General features: G+C 34.5%; 1 pseudogene; it reads left to right on the top strand.

Moving 5' to 3' along the window:
• Positions 1-10,434: 10,434 nt before the first annotated feature.
• On the top strand, positions 10,435-10,758 carry LOC110768344 (putative lipid-transfer protein DIR1 pseudogene; annotated as a pseudogene).
• The last annotated feature ends 836 nt before the right edge of the window (positions 10,759-11,594 follow it).

The following is an 11,594-nucleotide window of genomic DNA, read 5'->3' as shown; positions in this document are numbered from 1 at the left end:
GAAGAAAAACGTGTTATTTCTTTTGCTCTACGTTTTATTTTCCAACATGTCACTACAATAAGCGGTTGAATAACTTTATTGTTTTTTGTTTTGTCTTTTATATAAGCAATGTGGGGAATAAGGATTCGAACACAGAACCTCGAGTACAAAGATAAGTAATATGGAATTACTTTGTTCCCAAAACAACAAGAAGCAACTACAAAATAAAGCCTCGATTCACAAGCATTTAACTCGAGAGCAATCGTAGCCCTATGAGGAATGGACCCAAAAAGTTTTTGGGGATGTTGAGAGTGACCAATATCAGCCAACACATCCGCTAGGAAGTTTGCTTCGCGAAACTCATGTTGGAAGGAGATAGAAATAAACTTACCAGCCAAATATATTGAATATCTTTTATAATGGTGCGAACTTGCCAAGGGATCGGGCTTCGGTTCATAATTCAGTCAATTAATTACGACATCTTCCAACATTAAAAAAAAAAAAACAAATACTACTAACGTTTGAGAGTGACTGATACATAGGCTGGAAAGTCCACCAAAGAAATTTCATACAAGAAGCAATTGAACCCCACATGGATCCTATTTGATATATTTATATGTTATTGTTGAGCAATTTCACAAGCATACGAATCACACAAGTAGTTTAGAGACAGGTAAAATATCGTTCCCACAAAGAGTGATTTAATTTACTAAGTACCGATTGTGATTAACCCCAAATTTTATTTGAACGATTGAATGATGAGATTTGACTTATTAATTAACTAAAAATAATAAATAAAAGCAAGCATATAAAAATAAGGTGGTGAGATTCAAGTTATGAGAGCATTAGAGCTTCCGATTTCACCATAGCCAATTCTACCCAATTCCCTTAACATGTTAATCCTAATTACGCTTCATGTTGACATTTGATTTTCCCAAATTTATTTGATACTCCATCTCTGGTTATACTAGGAGTTTCCTTATTATCAACCCACTCTATCCCTATTAATGGAATTAAGATAATAAGAACCCATTAAATTCTTGAGAAAACATGCAAAACAACCACATAAGTCATGACAAACATCCCTATCTAACCATGTAACCCATGACATATATTACAAGAAGCAAAACTCTAAATTTGACATACGTACTTGTCGTCAATTTAGCATCAAAACAATTAAATGTTAAACATTCAAAGCATTAAGCATAGAGATACTCAACATGGAAAATACTTGGAATTAATATTAACTAAAGTAATTGAGTATTCATGGCTAGACTACATCGTAGTCCTAGCAAAAAGAATTAGTTCATGACTACTTTAATCAAAACCCATGATAAATAATGTCATAGAATAAACCCAATTTAGGGATCATCATTTGGCCCATAGGTGGCCCGGCCCGACTCAATTCCTTTGAAACATTCACTCAATTTGAATCCAAAAATTTCGAGCCGGGTCGACGATCCCTAACCCAATTGAAGACTTGATCTCTGCTCCCCGCCTTCAAGAACTCCACAGCAACCCTCTCCATGACTTCTTTTTCAAAGTTCCCTCTCCCCTTTCTATGATGATGAGCATGCCTTTTGTATAGTATTCAGCCAAGCCCAAAGTTTCACCACCAACAAAAAGGAATACTGGACTTACTAATTCTAACCTTATTAGGACTTCTTTATTCAACAAGGGAGATAAAGAAATAAAAATTAATTAATTAATTAAGTCCCAAAACCACTTGGTTCCCCTACATCAAAACCAGCCCATATAGTGAAATTGCCTATTTTCTTTCGCTCAGCCATGTCAACTTAGCAATCAACAAAAAGGCCCCAAGTAATTGCCATTTGACTTGCGAAAACCAACTGTCATATTGGTACTTGCCAAACGACCTCAGTCATTCGATTCTTCTCCATTTAAACTTCAATTTGCTCCTAGGTTTAATCCCTTCAAAATACTCACAAAACTAATTAAAACCATCAGTTTAACTCAAAACTATAGCAATGTGACAAGTAAAAGAAGTACAATAAATATGTAAAATATCAATATATCAGTTATTATTTGAAAAAACAAAATTAATATGCATTTTTGGGCTTCAAGATATACATGTTTTAAGATCCATCAAGGATATTCTTTGTACGTTCCTTCGTAGTTTTTTTAAAAAAAAAAAGTATACATGTAGATATGTGGTCTATATATAACTTACAGTTCACACACCTAGTGTCTACATTGTACGTTGACTTCCTAGAAATGTTGCATATATTGTAGCTCAAATCCAAACACCAGAGCATGATTGTCTTAATAAGAAATATTTTGGGAGAAATAAGAACTAAAGGGAGACAAGGTGTGGGAGAGGCAAAACTTCAAAAAAAACAACAAAAAAAGGCACGTTTCTTCTTTTGTAAATTAGGAAGAAAGGCATGTTAGTGGCTTATGGGGAAAATATGAGATCAATTAGCACATTTAGTGCTCCTTCAATAATTATGCAAGAAAATAACTTTTGTTACTTGTAATTCCGAATGAATAACTTTTGGCCATCAAGAAATTAGGTCAACCAACCAATATAAAGAAGATCAAGACAAGAAGAAAAGACGGACACCAACTTTCTTTAAACACAACATCTACAATATTTCAAACACATATTCAAAGATTCCAGTAGTTTTTTAAAATCTCGATTTGACAACTCCTAGGAAATTTCCCACATATTATTGTTGTTTCTATGCCAAATGGTGGTACTACTTCCAACTAGCGTGACATTCAAGTTGTGATTGTTCTCATTTCTTGCCCAAGTTGTAGGTATCTTGTTGCCTAACTAACTTTCGAGTCCTGACAAACTATCATCAAGTTCTCCAACTTTCTATTGGGCTATTAATAATAAATTCATCTTTCTATTGGGCTATTAATAATAGCACTAATAATGGCACGCTCATGCAATACAATTGTAAGAGACTAATTCAAAAAGGATATATTAGGGCCCGTTCCATATCATTTTTTAAATGTGTTTTTCGTTTTATGAGAACAAGAACACGTATATATCTATTCGGTGTGTTGGCTTTAGAAAACACAGGATATTGTTTTTTTTTTTTAAAACATCACAAGGTGTTAAATTGTAGTAAAATTGAAAACGACTTTATATGTGTTTTTAACATTTTCAGAAAACATGGGGCTCCGTTCTAATTCTTGAGGAGTGAACCCTAGAATGCCCCAATCTAAAAAATTTAAGTATGAAAGATTTAGAGCTATTTTCCTTAATTACAACCTTTAAAAAAAAGGGAGGGAAGATTTACATCACCCACATAGATTTGCTTAATGTTCTTTTAGCTTGTAGTTATGAAATTGTTACCAGACGGGCTCTTATATGCCCATCAAAGCTGATCCATCATTACCAGACATGCCCTTATATGCTCATCAAAGCTGATCCAGCACTTACAATAGCATCCCTTGTGTTCATTAGTTCGATTCTACACTTGTCGACTTCGCCTTTCAAACCCTCAATTTTGTTCATAAATGGCTCCAACTTCTTCTGAATATCCTTCATTGTGACATTTATTTGTTCCTCAGCAATTGCAAAGTCTAGTTGGCCCAAGAGTACATCAATCTCATTTATAGCCTTATTAATATTGTTCAACTCCGTAAAGGCAAGTCTAGTGTTGTCATGCATTTCGTCAACTTGATTCTCTTTTTTCTTTAAATCATTTTCCCATTCTTTTAACCAAGAGACAATCCAATGTTGTCCTTCCATTAACGCCCCAGTACTAGCAGCAATAGCTGACTCCGTATGAAATATGGAAAGGCAAGAAACCAAATGTCAAGCATTTGAGAACATTTGGTAGCAAGTGATACATCTACAAAGATAGGGAGTATATTGGCAAATTTGATGCAAGAAGTGATATTGGAATATTTCTTGGTTACTCCTTGAATAGTCATGCATATAGAGTGTTTGATAAGCGTATTAACACAATAATGGAATCTGCCAACGTAGTTGTTAATGACACTTCACTTTTGCAAGTGATTCCAAGTATTGACAATACAAATAATGCAACACCTGAAGCCACAAATGCTGACGATGCTGTCAACAACAATTCAATTACCTCTCCCACTTCTTTAATACATAGACCTGGAGCAAAACAAGTCCAGAAAGATCATTCTCCCTCTGACATCATTGGAAATGTTCATGATAGATTAAAGACATGGAAACAATTGTCTGAAGAGGTAAGTAATTTATGTTATGTGTCATTGCTTGAACCTAAAAATGTGATGAATGCTTTTGCAGACAACGAGTGGATTTTGGCGAAGCAAGTGGAATTGGATCAATTCAAAAGAAATGATGTGTGGTACGTTGTCCCTCATCCCAAAGACTCTAATGTAATTGGTACCAAGTGGATTTTTCGAAATAAGACAGATGATAAAGGATAAATTATGCGCAACAAAGCTAGGCTTGTTGCTCAAGGTTACACGCAAATTGAAGGGTTAGACTTTGATGAGACTTTTGCTCCCGTTGTAGGGTTAGAAGTTGTTCGTTTGCTGCTGTCAATTGCATGCTATCTCAGGTTCAAGCTACATCAAATGAATGTCAAGAGTGCCTTCTTAAATGGCGTTCTACAGGAGGAAGTTTATGTTGAACAGCATGCAGGATTCATAGATCCTATCCATCATGATCACATGTATCGTCTGAAAAAAGCGCTTTATGGACTCAAAGAGGCTCCAAGAGCCTGGTATGATTGCCTATCTGCCCATCTTCTTCAGAAATGATACATTCGTAGTGGTATTTGACAAAACGTTTTTCATTAAAAGAACAAAATGAGATTTAATGGTATTGCACAAGTGTACATAGACGACATTGTGTTCAGCTCAACATCTAGCTCTCTCGTTCATGAATTTTAGGAGGTAATGCGAAAAGAATTTGAGATGAGTATGTGTGGTAAACTAACCTTCTTTCTTGGTTTGCAGGTTCAACAATTCAATCAAGGGATATTTATCTCTCAAACCAAATATGCAAAAAAACCTTGTCTCTAAATTTGGTATGGAGTCCTCTAAGGCCACTCGAGTACCAGTGATAAACTTTGCAAAGATTCCAATGGCAAAAGTGTGGATCAAAAATTGTACCGAAGCATGATTGGTACTTGCCAGAGGTCGTTCGATTCTTCTCCATTTAAACTTCAATTTGCTCCTAGGTTTAATCCCTTCAAAATACTCACAAAACTAATTAAAACCATCAGTTTAACTCAAAACTATAGCAATGTGACAAGTAAAAGAAGTACAATAAATATGTAAAATATCAATATATCAGTTATTATTTGAAAAAACAAAATTAATATGCATTTTTGGGCTTCAAGATATACATGTTTTAAGATCCGTCAAGGATATTCTTTGTACGTTCCTTTGTAGTTTTTTTTAAAAAAAAAGTATACATGTAGATATGTGGTCTATATATAACTTACAGTTCACACACCTAGTGTCTACATTGTACGTTGACTTCCTAGAAATGTTGCATATATTGTAGCTCAAATCCAAACACTAGAGCATGATTGTCTTAATAAGAAATATTTTGGGAGAAATAAGAACTAAAGGGAGACAAAGTGTGGAAGAGACAAAACTTTTTTTTTTTAAAAAACAACAAAAAAAGGCCCGTTTCTTCTTTTGTAAATTAGGAAGAAAGGCACGTTAGTGGCTTATGGGGAAAATATGAGATCAATTAGCACATTTAGTGCTCCTTCAATAATTATGCAAGAAAATAACTTTTGTCACTTGTAATTCCGAATGAATTTAGATTTCTAATCTTATTTTTTTTCTTAAACAGAATTGGGAGATGTAAATAAACGGAAGTTTTTAAATAAAACAAAACAGTTCCCTGTAAATTTTTATAGAAAAGTTGATATAAATCCAAATTCCTATTGAGGAGTTGGGTTTAATTCTCGGATTTGGTGACTTTGATCCGAGTCCTTTGACTTTTGTACCACATAGAATTACATTTCTTTTTTAACATTTTATGATGTAATATTTTTATTATTTTATTTTTAAAATTATTTTTTGTTCCAATGTTGCCCCTTATGACTTGAATTGGGTAATAGTCATTTATGTCATATTGCCTATTGCTTATTGCATAGGTATATATATGTTTTTTAATATTTTCGACAATGTGTAATAGTATTTTATGTACTTTTATTTTATAGGTAACATACAATTTGATTTTGTCTATTTTTGTATCTGACTTATAGGTAGTCTTCTAATTTATGTTCCTAACTTATAGGTAACACGATTTATTACTAAGTATTTTTCGTTGCTAATAATAACATTATTTACCTGTATGTCAAGTACATAATTTAATGTGGGTGCTTGTCTGATCGATTGGTATAATATGTGGGTCTTTACTTTTTATTGATTAAATTGTATTTTATCCATATATTAGGAATATTATCAAAGAAAGAATTCGAAACTTAAATTCTGGAATTCAATTACAAGGAAATAATGCATTAAATTTAGAATTTCAATGTGTTTTCCTTATTTACCTCAAAGGGTAAAATTGACACAACAAAAAAAGTAATAAATATCAAAGGATCTACATCTAAAACCAAAAACACAAGGACTAAACCCAATAACAACTAATTGTTTTGAACCTAGATCTAAAAAGCCCAAATTTTTATGTACCCCTGGTTCCTTAGCCTTGGACTGTTAGTCTAGGCCTTAGCCAGCGTCAGGCTTGGAACTTAATTAATTGCAAAATACTTTCATTGCAAAGGTAATCCTTGATTTCCATCTCAGATCATATTATTGTCAAAGGTTGTCTCGTTAAAAAACTCATTAGAATATGTTGAATTAAGAAATGAGATAGAAGATTGATTAGTTATGAAGAAAATTTCATCGTCATAAATATGGTGTGATATCAACACCTTATATTGGAGAAAATTTGGTATGTTTTTGATTGGTGTATCATCCAATACATATGGGACATGTGGAAATATTTTATTTTTGTGTGTTATGTGTATTGAAGAATATTTCCACATGTCCCATGTGTATTGAATGGTACACCCGCCAACTAGTGTACCTGAAACATACAAAAATTACCCACAAAAGTGTTGTGCGTGGTAAAAGTGGATTTCACAAGATGGCCAAATATGAAACCTATCAACAACAATGGCAAATACAAAAATCCAAAGAACACAAGGATTTATATTGGTTCAACATGTGTTTAGCTTATATCCAGTTCGAAGACGCTGAGGATATTTCACTAATAACAAAAGGAGATTACAAAGGAGATTAACACTCTCACCTAGCCTAGAAATTACAGAGTTCCCCACCTAACTAGGAAATTACAGAATTTAACTCTCACAACCTAAAACCCAAATACACCCAATCACTCAAACACAAATACAGATGAACCAAGAACAAATCTCATATTCTTACTCACAAAGGAAAAGAACATATTAAGAGCAATTACAAAGAAATAAGTAGACCTGGCAATATTGTACACGACCCGTTAACACGATACGAATTCGCACGAAAAATTCAGTATTCGTGTTTGAGTTATCGTGTCGTGTTGATATCGTGTTGACCCGTTAGCAACCCGTTAAGCTATCGTATCGTGTCGTGTCAATTCGCGAATACCCGTTAGCAACCCGTTAAGCACAAGGGCATTTTTGTAAATCTATCTCTTTCTTTTAATGTTTTTTATTTTTATTTTTCTTCTTCTCTTTCTTTTCTTTTGTCTCTTCCTCCTTCATATTCTTCCCCTGATTCTCTCAGTACTCCATTTCTCTCTCTCTCTCTCACTCTTCAGCATTTTTGTAAATCTATCCTCATTTTCTTCTACCGCCTCCTTCCCATCCCAGTTCACTCTCTTTCTTTCCTTTCTTTTTTTGGCCAAACCACTCTCTTTCTTTTTTTTTCTTTGCCAAACCACTCTCTTTTCTTTTTTCTTTTTCTTTTTCCCAAACTACTCTCTTTCTTTCATTGCCAAGCTGTTTGCTTTGAACTCAAAGCTTGGAGCTTTTCTCCCATGGCTGCTTCCTTAGTCAGCAGCTTCCCCAGTTTTAACAATCCCCATATTTTTTCCGGATGTATAATGTATTGTTTGTAATTGATATTTTATTTTAAAATTTTAAAATATATTTAAAAACTGTTTATTTTTCTTATCGTGTGATTCGTGTCGTGTCGTGTAATTCGCGAATGGCAACGGGTCGTGTTCGTGTTGAGCATTTTCAACCCGTTTTCTTATCGTGTCGTGTCGTGTCAATCCGTTAAAAAAACGGGTTGACACGAACACGACACGAACACTGATAACACGACACGAATGCCAGGTCTAGAAATAAGCTTTACAAACACAAGGAACCAAAAAAAAAAAAAACCAACCTACAAATTATGTGGTTATTCTACCTTAACATCTTGTGTAGCCCAAAGAGAAGCTTACCTCATACCAAACAAAGAGCCCAACCCACCAAGGACAACCATGTGCATCCTCTTCAAAATGGCTTCTCCAACAAGCCAAAAAGTGGCTTCTTCAATAAGACACCAAGGAAAGGCTGTTAATAGCCCAAATCCACAAGCTAGCTCAAATTTCTACCAGTTTTTTCATGAGATCAAATCTGCAGAAATGTGAGGGCTCAAGTTTCTATCCATTTTTTCATAAGACCAAAACTACAACCACAACAACAACCAAAAAAAGGCTCATACTCAATTTGGGCCAAAAATCAACAAAAATAGGTTTTTATTATTGTACCAACGGGCCTAATAAGAGTCCATTATCTGGACAAACCATGAATCGATATTGTCTTTTCCTTAACCATCTAGATCCAATCATTGGGTTGGGCTAAGCCCAATGAACCTTTAGGTATGAAGTTTTAAGTCAAAAGGCCTTCGTGAATTAGGAGTGGATCATCTATATTTGAACGTGTAGATTATTGTTGTATTTTTCGATTTGGGACTTCCACTTCATGGCTTGTATCGAGCCACCTACACCAACATTTATTAATAGTAGTGTCTGCAAAAAAGGTTTGTATTGGCATGTTTAATTGGGCACCATAAGTGTCAATACAAACCCCTTTTGTGAACCCCAATGCCCATTGATCTTTTTTTTTTTTTTAAACTAGTGGCGTTTTAAAAATGGGCACTACACATTCCTCATTTCTACAAATCACAATTTTACGTATATATAAAAATAATTTATCCAAAATACAAAACAAAACAAAAAAAATCCATACACGTGTCAAATTATGATGACAAGTCATTAGAAGTTCCTACTTCCATAAAAATGAGGCAAGTATTTTTCTTTAAATTCCATGACAACATTGCCAATGGCACCACTAAACACCTTGCCAATGGTATCACCGCCCTTTCACCACCACCATTACAACACTCCCATCATTGTCACTTTTGCTGCTGCCACCACCACTGTTATCCCTACCACCATTGTCACCGCCACCACAACTACTAGTTTTTCAAACAATCTTCGCCCATCTCCACCACTACAACTACCACCATCGCCACATCGCTATTACTATATCCACCCACCACAATACAACCACTTTATTTGTTGTTTCAACCCCACCATCGCTTATTTATAAGGGTTAGTTACACATTGCAACTCGAAAGTATGGCCGAATTATTTGTATTTGGAGGGATGTTTGGAGGGCTACAAATGTTACATATATTTTCAAAAGCCTTCTTGTCCTATCTAGTCCTGTTCATTAATGACTTTTCGACCTACTTCCCCATCAAGTATGAAAGAATCAAAATGAAAATGACAAATGGATATGAAGGGTCACATGTTGACACCATACAATACAAGTTGCACATTCCCTTAAACTATCTTAGTAAACAATTATAGGGTAATTTGGATAGTGCATTCCCAGAAAAGACCAATCTAATTGTCGCCACCAATGCACCTCCGTGACCTTTACAGCCCACAGTAATGCAATACGCCAACTCTCATGTCACGAGTTCTAATAGTGTAATCCTAATGGGCTGCTGGTTTTATGCTTAATATATATATATATGTGCATATTTTTTTAATTTTATTTCATGATCAGATTTCTAATATCAGACATTGGATTGCATGTATGATGCATTTTAAACCTACCAACATTCAATGGATGACTAAGATTAAAAGTTCTTAATCAATCTTTTAACTTAAAATCCTTGAAGAAGCTCGCATCCCATACATTAATGACATCTACTCACTTACATGTATATTTTCTGGGTTAGTCTATAATGAAAGTCTAAAATGATGTAATATATTTTGTTGTCAATAACCTAACAAGATCTAACATAGAAAATTTAATTTAAGTGGAGACCAAAAATGACCAATTCAAAGCAAGCACACCACAAAATAGTAAAAATTGGGCAAGAGTAAGACAACCCACCAGCCCCATGTGTTTGGTTGCTATATAAGGCCAAACCCACAACCCATCTTTCACACACTTCACTACACAGCAGTGATAAATATCATAGAGAGTGAGAGATATATTTTTAGACATGGGAGCACACAAAAAGCTTGTTGTGATTGTGGCATTAGTGCTTTTGACACTAGCCATTGAATCTGAGGCCTTGTCGGTGAACAATGAGCAGAGTTTTTGCCGCATGACAAAAGAGGGTTTGAATGCATGTGCCCCAGCAGTGAGTGGGCAAAACCCTCTGCCTCCCTCAGCTCTTTGTTGCTCAGCTCTTTCCATGGCTGACTTCCAATGCCTTTGCCTTTTCAAGAAGTACTCAAATCTTCTGTCTGCCTATGGCATCGACCCAAACCTTGCCATGCAGCTTCCTGCCAAATGCAACCTTGGCCAGCCCATCCGTTGCTAATAATTTGTTAACACATATGATCATCAAGTGCTGCGTAAGAGATCGATCTGTTTTTGGTTTCCTCTGCAGCTTAATTTATTTTGCTTTTGTTTGTTGTGGTAACTTTTTACTTAAGTTTTTTGGTTCATTGTTGTTTGTTTTCTCAAGCTTACTTTAACTTGTTTGCTTCTGTTTGCAAGAGTGTGTTTTGATTTTCAATGATGTAATGTTGATTTTCCTATTGTAAAGTTCTATTTGGATCTTTATGTATTGTTTAAACCATGAACTTCTTGGCCTCAACATATAACATCATCATTTCATATTACATATCACATGATGAATACCGATCATGCAGGGCTTAAATTTTTGTCAAAATAAACCAGGACGGTCGTTTTTTATATTATTATTTATATATTTAAAACAATCAATGCGGACGTGTAGAAGCCATTGTAAATATGGAAGAAAGCAGGGGAGTGGTAGTAGAAAATATATGATGTTCGCACTGTAATCATGTCCGGACATCCGCATAGAAGAAAATTTGTCCAAACAATAGTCTAAAACTATTTTAGTTTACGGAAAAGTGATTGCAAACTTTAGTAGTGTAAGAAAATAAATACTAAACCATCAAATTAGTATCAAAACTCCAACTCTGGACGTTAAACATGAAACCTTCTTTAATGAAAAAGGGATTAATACTACAAAAATTTGTACGATGTTTTGTTGCCCATTAGGTTTCTTATTGAGAATTTGAAACCTTCATAATTTATCAAGAACTTGGAGTACGACAAACCAAAGGAAAAAGTTACAATTTTTTTTCAAAGAGACTGTTAAAAATAGATTCGTCTTGATTTGATTTA

Source organism: Prunus avium, chromosome 8, assembly GCF_965620075.1.
Source record: "Prunus avium chromosome 8, drPruAviu1.hap1.1, whole genome shotgun sequence".
Taxonomy (NCBI): domain Eukaryota; kingdom Viridiplantae; phylum Streptophyta; class Magnoliopsida; order Rosales; family Rosaceae; genus Prunus; species Prunus avium.
The sequence above is the reverse complement of the archived record's forward strand: the minus strand, read 5'-3'. Positions and strand labels throughout refer to the sequence as shown.